The sequence below is a fragment of the Anabrus simplex genome, chromosome 8, assembly GCF_040414725.1.
Source record: "Anabrus simplex isolate iqAnaSimp1 chromosome 8, ASM4041472v1, whole genome shotgun sequence".
Lineage (NCBI taxonomy): Eukaryota > Metazoa > Arthropoda > Insecta > Orthoptera > Tettigoniidae > Anabrus > Anabrus simplex.
This window is the reverse complement of record NC_090272.1, coordinates 221,210,971-221,226,780: the sequence shown is the minus strand read 5'-3', so window position 1 is coordinate 221,226,780 and position 15,810 is coordinate 221,210,971.

Below are 15,810 nucleotides of genomic sequence, written 5' to 3'. Positions count from 1 at the left end.
GCTTGTCGAGTAGGTAATATGATGTCGGTAGAGGAGATTTACGTAATGTTATGGTCATGTGGCTGCATTTTTGTGGATTGGGGATAAGTTTCCAAGTACGGCACCAGTTCGAGAGGGCATTAAGTGAGGACTGTAGCAGAGCTGCATCTCCTGGATTCCTGATCTCCCTAAATATCTTGCAGTCGTCAGCAAAGAGTAGGGTATTGGCTGTTTCGTTGAGTTCGGACGGCAGATCGTCCATAAACAAAGAAAACAGCAAGGGGCCAAGAGTACTGCCTTGTGGGACACCGGACGTGACTGGTAACCATGAGGATGAAGTGCCTGATATTACCACTCTCTGCCAACGGTTATGTAGGAAGCCAGAAAGAAGGGTCAGAAGACTGCCATGTATATTAAATCGTTCGGAGAGTTTATGGAGCAACAGAGTATGGTCTACAGAATCGAAAGCTTTCGAAATGTCTACGTAGCAGATATCCAGCTGCGATTTAGCTGCAATGGCGTGTGATGCAAAGCTATGCAGAGTGGCTAGGTTTGTTAGACAAGAGCCACCTGGTAGAAAACCATGCTGCTTGGTTGAGATATACGGCAACGTGAATGCGAGGAGACGCTGGTGTATAATTTTTTCAAAGATAAAGGATAGTGTGGGGAGAATAGAAATTGGTCGGTAAGATGATATATTTTACATCATTAATGAGTGAACAACAAGTATCACATGAGTGGATGTTGGTCAGCAGTGCCGCTGCCGATAAGTGATAAACAGTCAATAAGAGAAAGTTGCCTCAAGCGATTAGTTGGCTGCAGCTTGCTTTGGAAACTTGATAACAATAAGTAACTATTTACAATATTAGACTTGGGACAAACACATTATCACATTAGTTGGCGACAGCCTTCTTTGGATCTTGGGACATGATAACATCAATCAGCTATTTACAGTCTTAAAGTCGGAACAAACACATTCCTTGTGTCTTATGACATGATAATGTTAATCATTTATTTCCGTTTAAAATTGATATCTGGTTTCCTCGAGTGGTCTTGGATGAATATGACTTCCCGTCTCGGAAACTGTAGGCAGGGAACATAACTCGAGCAGCTACTCCACCTGACCTGCGTCTTGGGACAACTCTGCGTTTCCGCACAGTATACACTTCGTCCACTCCCATCCCCGACTTCCGACTTCTGTGAACAATTTGCAATTCTCGACTGTACTGGGAGTGAATGGAGTCTAGTTTTTATCAGTGTACTCGCGGGAGCAATTGTAGATGATATCTAGTTCCTGAGATTTGTCTACCTTCTTCGCTTTATGTTGGTATTCCTTCGATGAGACATTCCACAAAGAAGATCATTAATTATGTCCAGAGTGATCTCTTTACTCCACTCCATTGATTATAAATTTTAGTATAGTGCAGAGAGAACGACACACTTGTGTGTATTGTATTTGCAGCTTGTAACTATAATCCTACTTTTTTCACGAGAAGCGCGTCGTTTAAGCTATCTGTTGGCACGGAAGTTGCCGAAGCTGTGCCGACATCTCACGAACAACGAATTGACTTGACAAATTTTCCACTCGGAGCGGAAAACACGCCAACATGTTAAAAGTGTTAACCTCAACATTCTGAATTAACATGCAAAGTCAATTGGAAGACACAATGACTACATCCATGTCAATTCTAACATGTTTTGTTTAATGTTAATTAGTGGATACCGGCCTTAACAGGTGCGATAATCTTGCACGTCATGTGAATACTAAGCATAGTCACTCACTTGCACGATGCTAAGTCTGTGATACCAATTACCCTAATGTTGAACAGCACCAGTCTCACAGCAGATTTACATCGAAAGAAGCAATATGTAAAATGTCGAAACCAGTAAGTGAAATTGATCGACAGGTGAAACGCTCAAAAACTGAGTCGGAATGCGATCCTAATAATGTGAAATGAACGAAATAAGCTTCATCAGAATACTAAGTCTTGACACAGCAATGGCGCTCTTCAAATCGAAAATCGTTCCAATACTCACGTATGGGATTGAAATTATATGGACACACCTGAATGAAAAGAACTTAGCAACACTAGAAAGAGTTAAAGCAACATACATCAAAAGAGCAATCGGAGTGGCAAAAACAACAAGATCCAGATTAGTCTACCTTCTCGCGCAGGAAACTTTCCTCATAGAGGATTTAAGGAAAATGTACCCCCTACCTAACACAACGGCATCGAAGAACCTACTAAGAACACTAATAAGGAAAAGAGAAGAAGTACCCACGGAATTCTATGGAACTGGGGCCATGATTGATCGTACATGGACAGCAGAAAATTTTGAGACGAGGCACGTGTTTACAAGACTTGCAGTACATGGATTCCACCATGTCATCTGCGAAAACCAACATACCACGAACCGTCAAACTCATGCAAGTGTACATTATGTGAACGATATCACTTAGAACTCTGCAACAAGAGGACTAGATCAATCAGAGACTATGCGTCCAATGGTGCAAGCGTTAAATTGTTATAACACCATTCACTAATGTATGGCTATCTTGCTGCAATAAATGTTTTATTTTTATAATGTGAGGAAGCGTAAGTGTTCTGATATGAACGACGAGAGCTTTACTCCAAAGAGGAATAAAAATGTTCAGGCTAAAGTTGTTGACGCGGTAATTATGTACTGTAACCTGTGTGATGTTGATGTACTTATCTCTAATGTTCATAGTCATGTAAATAATGCATGCAGTGAAATAGATTATCAAATCGTAGAGGAAATCGATAGTATTCCATCAGATACTGGTTTCTTTCTGAAAACGTTACTAGGTTTACCTCTACACTAGCTCCTTAATTCTACCTCATTGTCTAAGCCTAGGAAAAGTTCTATCCCAGTGCCAGCATTTCAAACAGCAGGATGAAGAAGAAGAAGTAGAGGATCTCAACATCTCTTTATCATGCATGTTGAGTTTTTACCAACAGATGACATTGCAGAAACATCTACTACGTTGTAACACGATCTACTTTCCTTGTCTGCGGTTATGATCACACCATGGTACTGTAATGAGTTAAAGCAGTCTATTGGAAGCACCTATGGTTCACTATTCGCTCCTTACGTGGAGAAATTATTTACAGGACAAACGGACACCAGCTATGAAGAAGATCGTATAGGTAATGCTGATATTAAGATTAATAGCAACAGCCTTGACGTCAAGGTTATGAACTGTAAACTTACCAATGCCTCGTAGACTCTTCTCTCGGATACCTGACCAGAAAATAATTTTGCAAGAGGACCTCAAGAAATATAGATCGATACATTTTTTTTATATTGACGCTAGTTACCGTGATAACAAGAGGTAATAAGGTGAGACTGCAAATAATAGTCGCAAGTATAGAAATTTCATTTCTAAGCTGTTACCTACACATCAAATATCTGCAAGTGGTTTCAGTGTTCTCTACAAGCCTCTGTTGCCGTATGTAGATGTGTCATACTGGAACGATCCCAACCTACTTGCAGAAAGTCTTTACTTGCTAAATGCCTCTCGACATGCTGGTCACGCAAGGTATGAAGCAAATAATTTGAAGTAATTTGTTTTACATCGCACAGACACAGATAGGTCTTACGGCTACGGTGGGATAGGAACGACCTAGAAATGAGAAGGAAGCGGCCGTGCCTTAATTAAACTACAACCCAAACGTTTGCCTGGTGTGAAAATGGGAAACCACGGAAATCCATTTTCAGGGCTGCCGACAGTGTGGTTCGAACCCATTATCTCCCGAATACAACACAATCTCTCTTGATATATAAGTCCACTGAAAAACAAATGTAGCGGCTTTATCAAGCCTATCCCCCTTTCCTGCCTACGTTTTCCTTCAAAAGCAACCGCATTATTTTTCGCAGCCTATTAATGTTTTTGTAATGAAGATCACAATCGTCTCTTGCCTACCTCCCTGATTATTAATTAAGTTTGCTACTATAACATAATTTCGTGTGGCTATTTCTAGCGCCGGCCCCGTGGTGTAGGGTTAGAGTGCCTGACTCTTACCCGGAGGTCCCAGGTTCGATTCCTGGCCAAGTCAGGGATTTTTACCTGGACCTGAGGGCTGGTTCCGAGGTCCACTCAGCCTACTTGATTAGAATTGAAGAGCTATCTGACGGTGAGATAGCGGCCCCTGTCTAGAAAGCCAAGAATAACGGCCGAGAGGATTCGTCGTGCTGACCACACGACACCTCGTAATCTGCAGGCCTTCGAGCTGAGCAGCGGTCGCTTGGTAGGCCAAGGACCTTCAAGGGCTGTAGTGCCATGCGGTTTGGGGGGGTGGCTATTTCTAGCCGAGTGCAGCCTTTGTAAGGCAGACCCTCCGATGATCGTGGGCGGCATCTGCCATATGTAGGTAAGTGCGTGTTATTGTGGTGGAGGATAGTGTTATGTGTGGTGTGTGAGTTGCAGGGATATTGGGGACAGCACAATCACCAACCCCGGGCCACTGGAGTTAACCAATGACGGTTAAAATCCCCGACCCGGCCGGGAATCGAAACCGGCACCCTCTGAACCGAAGGCCAGTACGCTGACAATTCGGCCAACGAGTCGGACAGTTTGCTACTTATCCTACCAGTAATCCCCTTTGTTTTTTGTATAATTCTTTAGCTACAGAGCTACCCATAGATTGAGCATGTACCTTTCCATTACCAGTCCATTCTTACTACAGTATAAGCACAAGTGAATGCCACACGAACTAGTACCAAGCAAGCTGGCTGTGCATATCATTCTGAGGTGCTGTTAAGACGTTAGATGATGCGTTCAAACCCATCAGCTCTGGAAAAAGTCTTCTATTCATTCTTATTTTCACAACCGGTGAGAGTTGCAGATGTCTTTGTATTTGCGTTCCAGCTGCATGTCACAAAAATGTCGTAAGTACAACATTATTCTCTTTAACCATACCGAGCCCCATGACGCAAGAGCACCGAAGGACCATGGCCTACCAAGCGACCGCTGGTCAGCCCGAAGGCTTACAGGTTACGAGGTGTCGTGTGGTCAGCACGACGAATACCGAATACTCGGCCGTTATTCTTGGATTTCTAGACCGGGGCCGTTATCTCTCCGTCAGATAACTCCTCAGTTGTAATCACGTAGGCTGAGTGGACTTCGAACCAGCACTCAGATGCAGGTAATATTCGTTGACCTGGCCGGGAATCGAACCCGGGGTCCTTTAACCATACCACACATACGTAATTTTTCAACATAACCTGTTTTCATCCCTTCACACCCCGCGCAACCCGTCTTCTAAAAGAGCTCCTCGAGAGTTAATCTATATATAAAAAAGCATGTCGCCGGACTGAGTGGCTCAGACGGTTGAGGCGCTGGCCTTCTGAATCCAACTTGGCAGGTTCGATCCTGACTCAGTCCGGTGGTATTTGAAGTTGTTCAAATACATCAGCCTCGTGTTGGTAGATTTACTGGCACGTAAAAGAACTCATGCGAGACAAAATTCCGGCACCTCGGCGTCTCCGAAAACCGTAAACGTAGTTAGTGGGACGTAAAGCAAATAGCATTATTATTATTATTATTATTATTTAAAAAGCATTCCTGACTGACTGACTGACTGACTGACTGACTGACTGACTGACTGACTGACTGACTGACTGACTGACTGACTGACTGACTGACTGATTCATCATCGCCGAGCCAAAACTACTGTACCAAAAGGAATAAAATTTTAGGAATACATTTATCTTAGAGTGCAGGTGATCACTAAGGGAGAATTTTGGAATATCCCGTCGCTAAGGGGGTGAAAAGAGGGTGAATTTTTAAATGAGTATATCTCAAAAACTTATCAGTTTACAGACGTAAAAATTAGTATTTGGAATCTCCTTTTAAAATGAAGAAACGCGTTTTTATTTCGGAAAATCCCCTTAAGGGAGGTGTAAAAATGTGAAAAGGGGGTTGAATTACTTTCATGGGGATATTTACTTCTCGAAAAATGAAGATGTTACAGGCATGAAAATTGGTATTTAAAATCTCCTTTAAAAATAATTAAACACGTATTTATTTGTTTCCGGAAAATTAACTTAAAGGGGGTGAACAGGAGTGACAAATTGGGTGTGTTTTAAAATGAAAACCTTCTATAATATATCTCAAAAACGTAACACAGGCGTAATAATGGTATTTGGAATTTCCTGTAGATGTAAAAAAAACACGGATAGCTTGTCTTCGGAAAATCCAATTAAGGGGAATGAAAGAATTGAAAAAAATAATTGAATTCTTAATATGACGATACTTTTTCTCAAAAACTAACGATGTTACAGATGTGAAAATTGGTATTTGGAAATTCCTTTAAAAATGATTAAACATAATATATTTTTCAAGATAATCAACTTAAGGGAGGTGAAGAAGGAGTTGAATTATTTTTATGAGTATACTTATCTCTCAAAAACTGAAGGTTACATACGAGAAAATTGGTATTTGGAATCTCCTTTTAAAATAAAGAAACACGTATTCCTTTGTTTCCGGAAAATCCACTTAAAGGGGTGAGCGAAAAGAAGTGAATATGAGTTGAATTATTTTATTTTATCTCAAAAACTGAAGATGTTACAGATGTGAAAATTATTTTTAATTTCGTTTAAAATTGAAGAAACACGTATTACATTGTTTTTGGAAAATCAACCTAAGGGGTGGGGTTGAAAGGACTGAAAAATGGGTGAATTCATTTTTATGGTGATACTTATATCTCTGAAGTGATAATTGGTATTTGGAATCTCCTTTAAAAATAAAGAAAGCGATTTTTGGAATATCCAATTAAGGGGGGGTGAAAGAAGTCGAATTTGTTTATGAATTTATATATATAAAACTGAAGATCTTACACGTGAAAATTATTGTTTGGAATCTCCTTTAAAAATAAGGAAACATGTATTTATTTGCTTTCGGAAAATCCGCTTAAATGGTGGAGCGGTGAAATGAAGTGAAGAAGAGTTGAATTATTTTTATGAGGATACTTATATCTCCAAAAAGAACTGTTTTCTGAAAATCCACTTAAGTGGGGGGAGTTGCGAAGGGCTAAAAGAGGGGTTGAGTTATTTTTATGGCGACACTTATATCTCAAAAACTGCAGGTGTTACAGATGTCCAAATTGGTACTTGGAATCTCTTTTAAAAAATAACATGATTTTGTTTTCGACTTGAGAGAAGGCTGTTTCTCACATGGACAGTTCTATTTCGCATGATCCAGAGTTAGCTCTGGCAGTAGCCTGGTCACAATAAAGGCAATACCACAAACGTGATTTGCAAAGAGGTAAACGACACTCACTTTTTCGGTGAGTTTTTATACCTTAGGAATTTTCAGAAAATGTCTTAGTGTAGCAGCGAGGAAGGATTTCTTTTATCAAATTACGAAATCCACGCGAGCAAAGCCACGGGTAACAGCTGGTTTTAGATAAAGGAATCATGATCTTATGTTTAACAGTTCAAGAGCAATGAATATTTTCGCATTAAGAGTTGAAAAGTGTACTATCACTAGAAATCATCAAATTTCGTTTCTATTAAACCTACCAATTCTTATGTATGTCGTAACTTTTCCCAGTTTAGCGGCTTTAACCTCCTCGCACCCAGTTTCACTTCCTCATCTGAAAGAGCTCCTCTAGACGTAATTTTAGATAAAAGAATTATGTTCGTACCTTCAACGGTTTAACCGCTATGAATATTTTCGTGTTAAGGGTTGGAAAATTTACTATCACTGCATGTCATCAACTTACGGTTCTAAATACGATTTTAATGCTTAAACCTACCAATTCTTAAGTTTTGACGTACTTTTGCAATTAAGCTCTTTTCACCCCCTCACACCCTTTCTTACAACTTCACCTGAAAGAGATCCTTTAGACTTAATTTTAGGTAAAAGAATTATGTTCGTACCTTCAACAATTTAAGAGTTATGAATATTTTATGTTAAGGGTTGAAAAATGTACCATCGCTAAAAATCATCAAATTTCTATTCTAAATACAATTTCTATGCATAAACCTACCTATTCCTATGTTTTGACGTATTTTTCAGATTAAGCGGTTTTCACCCCCTCACACCCCCACTCACCTCCTCATCAGAAAGAGTTCTTCGGGACTTTATTTTAGGTAAAAGACTCATGTTAGTTCGTTAAATGGTTTAAGAGTTACGAATATTTTTGTGTTAAGGGTTGAAAAATTTACTATCACTGCAGGTCATCAACTTACGGTTGTAAATACGGTTTTCATTCCTTAAACCTGACAATTGTTATGTTTTGACGTATTTTTGTCAACTAAGCTGTTTTCACCCCCTCACAACATTTCTTACCCCTTCACCTGAAAGAGCTCCTCTAGACTTAATTTTTGGTAAAAGAATTATGTTCGTACCTTCAACGGTTTATGAGTTATGAATATTTTTGCGTTAAGGGCTGAAAAATGTACTATCGCTAAAAATCATGAAAGTTCGGTTCTTTATACGAATTTTAAGCTTAAACATACCAGTACTTATGTTTTGACGGGTTTTTTATCAAATTAAGCGGTTTTCATCCCCTCGCACCCGCACTCACCTCCTCATCAGAAAAAGCTCCAAAGGACTTAATTTTGAGTAAAAGAATCATGTTAGTACGTTAAACAGTTTAAGAGTTACGAATATTTTTGTGTTGAGGGTTGAAAAATTTACTATCACTGCAGGTCATCAACTTACGGTTGTAAATACGATTTTCATTCCCTAAGCCTGCCAATTCTTATGTTTTGACGTATTTTTTTTCAGTTAAGCTTTTTTCACCCCCTCACAACCTTTCTCATCCCTTCATCTGAAAGAGTTCCTAGAGACTTAATTTTTGGTAAAAAGGAATCATGCTCGTACGTTGAACGGTTGAAAAGCTCTGCATATTTTTGTGTACAGGGTGGAAAATGTACCATCACTGAAAATAATCGCATTTCGATTCTAAATATGATTTTAATGCTTAAACATACCAATTCTTAAATTTTGACGTAATTTTTCTTAATTCAATGTTTTTAACCCCCCTCGCATCCCATTTCACCCCCTCACCTAAAATAGCTCCTCAAGACTTAATTTTAGGTAAAAGAAAAGTTCGTAAGGTAAACCGTTTACGAGCTATAAATGTTTTATTTTAAGGGTGGGAAAGGGTAAATATCTCGGAAACAGTGCGTCTTAGAGCTGTTTTCGCCCCCTTCTTACCGAATTATTTTTCAGGAAGACAAAAGAGAAAACGGCAGCCCACCACCAAACTATTCAACATCCATGAACCCCAAAAGCGAAGGGCAACAACTCTCAAATTATGCAGCATACACAAGTCGAAACAAGGAAAGAACATTCTACTGTAGAACTATAGTTACTTCATGAACTTAAACAGGGAAGGGCAGTCCACTGTAAATTGAACATCATGCTTGAACTCAAACAGGGACGGGTAACCCACTATACAACTTGGCGCCACTATTGTACCCAAACAGGGAAGAGAAATGAGCCGTAACAAATTATACAAACTGAAACAGAGAAGGCATCCAGGCGAAAAACTAGGTCTTATCTAAACTGCTCTTCATTCGCATTAGAATTATAGAACGTTTACCAGTAGAAGAGGGGGAGGGGAGGGATGCGACGGTCGCCATCTTGGCAGGGGAACTTTATTCCCATGCGAGGAAATTTTCGTCCCTTCAGGTTGGCAGCGAGATAACTTTTTTGCCGTCAGGTTGGGAGCACTGCGCTACCATATTGTGAAATAGAACATACACAAGGAGAGTTCCCAAGCTGCTTATGGTTAATGTGTCTGGGCGTCGTTGAAAACGCCCCAGCTGTGAGTTGAGCAATTATCATCGGCGTAAGTTAATAGTCTGAGGACCATATGTGAGTGACAGGTTAACTGGCTCCTATAATTTAAGAGCCCAAGGGCAAACTTGTATATGAGAAGGTTCCACCGAACAGGTAGACGAGAGAAGATGTGCAGTCCATCTGTGCATGGAGCAGAACCGCATCAAAGCAAGGCAATTTATTGATCTGAAAGAAATCGGTCAGTGAAAGGTCAACCGGTCGCTAGCTTATGCAAGATATAACTTGTTTCTATTCAAATGAATGTGTGTGGCAACGCCCAACAGGTAGGCGAGAGGAGAGGTTCAATGCTGTTCTGCCTGGGGCAGATCCACTACATAGCAAGGCAATGATTTGAATAAAACAGACTACCGAAAGGTCAACCGGTTGTTAGCTTATGCAAGATATAACTTGTTTTTATTCACATTAATGTGTATGGGCCTCTCCTAACTGGTAGGAGAGGTTCAATGCTGTTCTGCCTGGGGCAGATCCGCTACATAGCAAGGCAATGATATGAATAAAACAGACTAGCGAAAGGTCAACCAGTTGTTAGCTTATGCAAGATATAACATGTATTTTACTGAAGTGTAATGTGTGTTGGAGCCTTCATCCAACTGGCAGACAAGGACTAAGATTTGCCGCAGCTGTGAGTGTGCGAGTGTGGACAGCGAGTATTTAAGAAATGGAACACCGTCGTCTGTCTATCGGGAATTAACAATTAGAAAGAAGAGAATTTCTCCTTTATTGCGTATGACTAGTTTTTATTTGTCTTGAACCGGGAAGAAAGTGAAGTAAGAAAAAAGTTCAAAATATGAATATTTCACTAAAATTCAATAAGATTGCTAAGGCAGTATCACAACACGAAAATCAGTAACAGATGAAGGTACTCCGAGCTGCGGATACACGGTTTGGACGGAAGATAAGAGCTGACATAGAGTGTGAAGATGAAGAAACAGTCAGCGTATTCTTACCAGCTCAGTTCTCCAAGCTGTCAAGTGATGATTAGGAGGAGATAAAATCACGCACAGAAAAATTAAGAAAGTGTATAAAGGAATTGAGAAGGGCTATCATCAAGTGTTCTTTTATCATTCATTAACCTAAGTAAGTATGATAAGTTGTTATTCTTAGATACAGCTTTCTTTTGTTGCATTTTCCATTTTTGGAACTGTGTGTGTTTTTAACACAAAGAAATAAATGAACTGGATCATATGTATATCAATAATTATAAAAGGAAGTGTCTGTCTGTCTGTCTGTCTGTCTGTCTGTCTGTCTGTCTGTCTGTCTGTCTGTCTGTCTGTCTGTCTGTCTGTGCGCGATGGCCAGCAAAATCTACAGCGCGCAGAGATCTGAAATTTTGAACATAGGTACATGGAAAGGGGTCCGAATGTACCTCGAAGCAGGAATTTTCATTTTCGCTTTCGTTGGTGAGTAATGAACGAAAAAAAATCGGAAAACGTGCATTGGGATATGATAATCCAACGTACTGTCACCAAAATTATATGCATAGAGTCGCTGTCGCTAGGCAACGTACATAAGATAGGTAGAAAACACAATATTCAAGGAGCCATTTTACGTCCATGGCGTAGGAAGCCTTTTCTAGTGTGAGGGCATATGGCGCCGTTGATGGTGATTCGTCCGTCGGATCGGGACGTAAAGTCTCGAGCTATTCGAGAGGAGTAGGCTATGTGCCGGCGCCGGGTTTCATCCTCTTCATTCTTACTATCATATTATAATGTCATTCATTCCATCTCATTAACTCATCTAATTAGGTTGACGTCATGATAGTCATCTGGTCGTAAAAATTCGCTACGAAGATTCATCTCACTTCATATCCAAACCCCGTACAGAGAGGGGACAAGGGTTGGACACTTATACATTTATAGGAAACATATATGACACAAGATAGACGATAATAATAAACAAGGAATAATACATAAATCAGTCAGGATGCCATTGTAAGTCCGTGGAATAGGAAGCCATTTTCCTTCAATCCATGATGTCTGTCTGTCTGTCTGTCTGTCTGTCTGTCTGTCTGTCTGTCTGTCTGTCTGTCTGTCTGTCTGTCTGTCTGTCTGTCTGTCTGTCTGTCTGTCTGTCTGTCTGTCTGTCTGTCTGTCTGTCTGTCTGTCTGTCTGTCTGTCTGTCTGTCTGTCTGTCTGTCTGTCTGTCTGTCTGTCTGTCTGTCTGTCTGTCTGTCTGTCTGTCTGTCTGTGTGCATGTGTGCGATGCCAAGCCAAATCCACGGCAAACAAAGATCTAAAATGTTTGTCATAGGTGGACATAGGTTTTCACCTAAGACGCATGGCTGTGTGTAAGAGCAATTCTTGCATCAAGACATGAAGCTGTCAACGTCATCAACAAGCAACACTCACAAGAATTATCCGGTTTTCTATAAATTGAAAAGTCTATCGACACGACATGTCATACAGATGAGGCTGTCGACTACACGACAGAGATTTTGAACAATTTGGAGTCACCTGCGGTACCCTAGAACACCTTGGAGTGGACGATCGTGGCACCAATTATCCTTCTCAGGAATATGAATCTTTCCCTCTGCAATGAACAAGGCTCTGAAACTGATGACGAATATTATTGAAGCCACCATTATGACTGAGCATGCCGCGGGCATAGTAGTATTCCTCGGACTGTAATTTTTATATCCATTGAGTAGGAAGCCATTTTCGGCCCGCGACACGAGGAGCCATCAGCCCGTAATATTCGGAAGTGTTTGTGTGTATGTATGCGAAGCCCAGTCAAATCTACAACACACAGAGATCTGAAATTTTGATACAGGACAATCGCTGAAAGTTGTAGGACTCCATCTTCGAAAACGGTGCTTTTGCCATTGTCAACATACGTGGATTGTTCAAGAGTTCGAAAGGCAAACACAATACAGTATACATCTTACCTCCAAATGGAAGGACATTAATATAGTTTATTCCGAAGCTCTAAGGAAACAATATATTTTGTATTATACAACATGGTCTTTAACATGGTTTTAATATTATATGTACCATCCATCAACCCGATATCTTAAGCCTTGAAAGTAACAATATAATAAAATTAAAATAACGTATTTCATGCAGTTTACGTCAAAAAGATGTGAGTTAATAAATATAATGCTTTAATGTGCTTTTAAATAAAGAGTTTTGAAACATCTAACGGTTGAATTACTAAACGCGGGCAAAGCCGCGGGCACATGCTAGTATATATATTTAATAATATAGCCAAGCTTTCAGCCAAATTGCATTGGCCTTCATCAGGGCATGTGAAGTTTTGCCTCCGACAGTGAGCAAAGAAATTCTCCGAAGGAACATGGAAGTCATGCCCGTACTATTCACGGCCTACCCCACTAACTGGACTCAAGAATCGTGACGCTGTGCTGAGGTGGTTGGGAGGGAAGTTACTGATTCACCGTCCTCTGTCGACAGTTTGAGTGCGTCCCGCTGTGCCATGGTGGTGTTATGCATGTATTTCTGCAGTACAGGTCTCCATGTATTTGATAACTTAAAGCCGTCTTCCCTGTTGATGTTATTTGGGCGCAGCTCTATCTCTATGGCTTCCCTCACAAGACGAGCATAGAAGTCTTTTACAGGCGCGATGACCTTCGCCTGGTCAAAGAGGATTTCATGGTCTGTACTGTAGAAATGTTCTGCTATAGCAGACTGGCTTATAGCGTTCTCCGTGGAGGAGGAAAGAGCGACATTCTTTACCGACCTGATGTGCTCTTTCACCCTGGTACTAACAAGCATTTTTGTCATGCCAACATATGAACAACCACAACCACATGGAATTTCACATATGCCCGGTGTTTCAAGATGTGATTTTTCTTTGACTGGTCGAAACAGGGATTTGAGCTTCCGGTCTGCGGTGAAAACTGGAATTATATTGTACTTCTTCAGAATGCGCCCTATTCTGTCAGTTATACCTGCCACGTAAGGAAGGAATACTTTTTTTCTTTTTGGTGTAGTCCTGGTTGGTACTATCCAAGTTAGGCTCCTTGATCTTCACAGCTCGTGTTATGTCTCCAGATGTATAGCCGTTTTTCTTCATGGATGTTGTCAGTTCTCTCAATGCACTCGAGCGGTTATCATCGTCTGCAACATTATTCACCCTAGTATACAACGTTCGAAGGAGAGCTGCTTTTTGGGAGAGGTGGTGATGTGAAGACTTATGAAGGTATCTTTCAGAATGTGTAGGTTTCTTGCATGGCCTAGTGTACCATCGTGTATTTTTCTTCCTTTTCAGGTTTGTTCGAGGTTAGTTGATTCTTTCCTCTATTGTGGTGAAAGTGAACTGGAAGAAAGTTCAAATTAACGAAGGAATTGCAAAGCAAGCTTATCCTCTCCTAGAGATTCGTCGTTTATACCAACGTCGAGCTGAGGAGAAGATGAACATGAACCAGAGGACCTGAGCGAAGAATGTCGCCAAGAATTGAATGGTAACTGTCTAGCGTTGTGGAATAGAGGTATTGCTACCGTCAGTTTAAAGTGTATGTGCTTAACGGCAGTAGAGCTCATGAAAGCCAGCAGGCTGCCGTATTGAAATGTGTGTTAACTGAATCAGGGATCAAAGAACACTTTTTACTATTTGTTCGTCATAATACGCTGGTGACATCAAGTGGTCAGTAGTGAACATGGATCTTATTTCAAATTTTGTGCATTATAACAACGGACAATATTTGTCGAAATGAAATGTATATCGTCGTCGGCGCTACTCGTTTCGAGAATACGTTTATCTCCTGCAATTCTTCTTAAAGTTTGTTGGTTCTGTGGAGATGTCGCTGATGACTGATCAAGCCAATCTTCGCAAGAAACATGCGGCCACACAAGTCACATCTAAACATCGGTGGAGGTCGCGATTGGATCTGACGTAGTTTCCGCTTTTCATGGGTTTCAATTTCTTGTCTGCGACGTGCCTGGTCAAACACTGAGACACCTTCTGCAGTAGCTTTGCGCCAAAGAACACGGTTTTCTGCAGTTGTTGCCCGGGTGTTAGCATTTAGGTTAGTCATAGTCTTCTTAACCTGGTCTTTATAAAGTTTCAAAGGAACCCCTTGAGGCCTTTTACCATGACCAATCTCACCGTGGAGAAGTTGTTTAGGCAGTCTGCTATCATTCATACGCTGGATGTGACCAACCCATCTAAGCCGATGAGTGATGAAGACTTCTATGCTGTTTCTATGCCCCTTGTCAAGAACTGCCATATTTCTTACGTAATCATCCCACTTGATGTTCATGACGAATCTAAGTTTCTGCTGATGGAAGAGTTCCAGTTTCTTTATGTCACAGCGGTAAAATGTCCAGATTTCACATCCATATAGTAATGTTGTTATGACTACAGCTAGGTACACCATTAGTTTGGTATACATTTTAAGATCCTTATTCAAGAAAACTCTGTCCGAGTGGCGGCCGTAAGCTGCATGGGCAGAGCATATTCTATTTTCCACATCCTTTTCTGAGTCTCGGCTTGTAATTAGAATACTACCAAGGTAGGTGAATTGGTATACCTGTTCTAGAGATGCCACCTGGTACCGGCTATATAAGTACTTTAGTCTTATGGGAGGTAATGATCAGACCAAATCGTCCATAAGCTTGCTTAAAACAGTTGATAAATGTTCGAAGATCCTCAGCAGGGAGCCTGGATTGGTTGAACTGTCGGCCATCATATCGAAACTTAATTTCCACACCTACTTGGTCGTTAGTAGAAGTCTCGTGAAGCATCACGGCCAAGTACAGGGTGAAAATGGCGGGTGCAAGCACGCAACCTTGCTTAAGCCCATTTGTGATAGAAAATTCTTCTTCTGATAGCTCATTCAGGTGAAGAACTCGTCCAGCCATTCCATGATGAAGAGCCTGGATTAAGCCTACAAAACGGCCTCGACATCTAAAGCACCGTAATACCATCCACATAGCTTCTCTAGGAACAGAATCAAAGGCCTTTTTCAGATCGTAAAAGACTAAACGGAGATGGATTTCTTTTTGTTCTCTGCATTCCTCTTGGATTTTTCTAGCGCA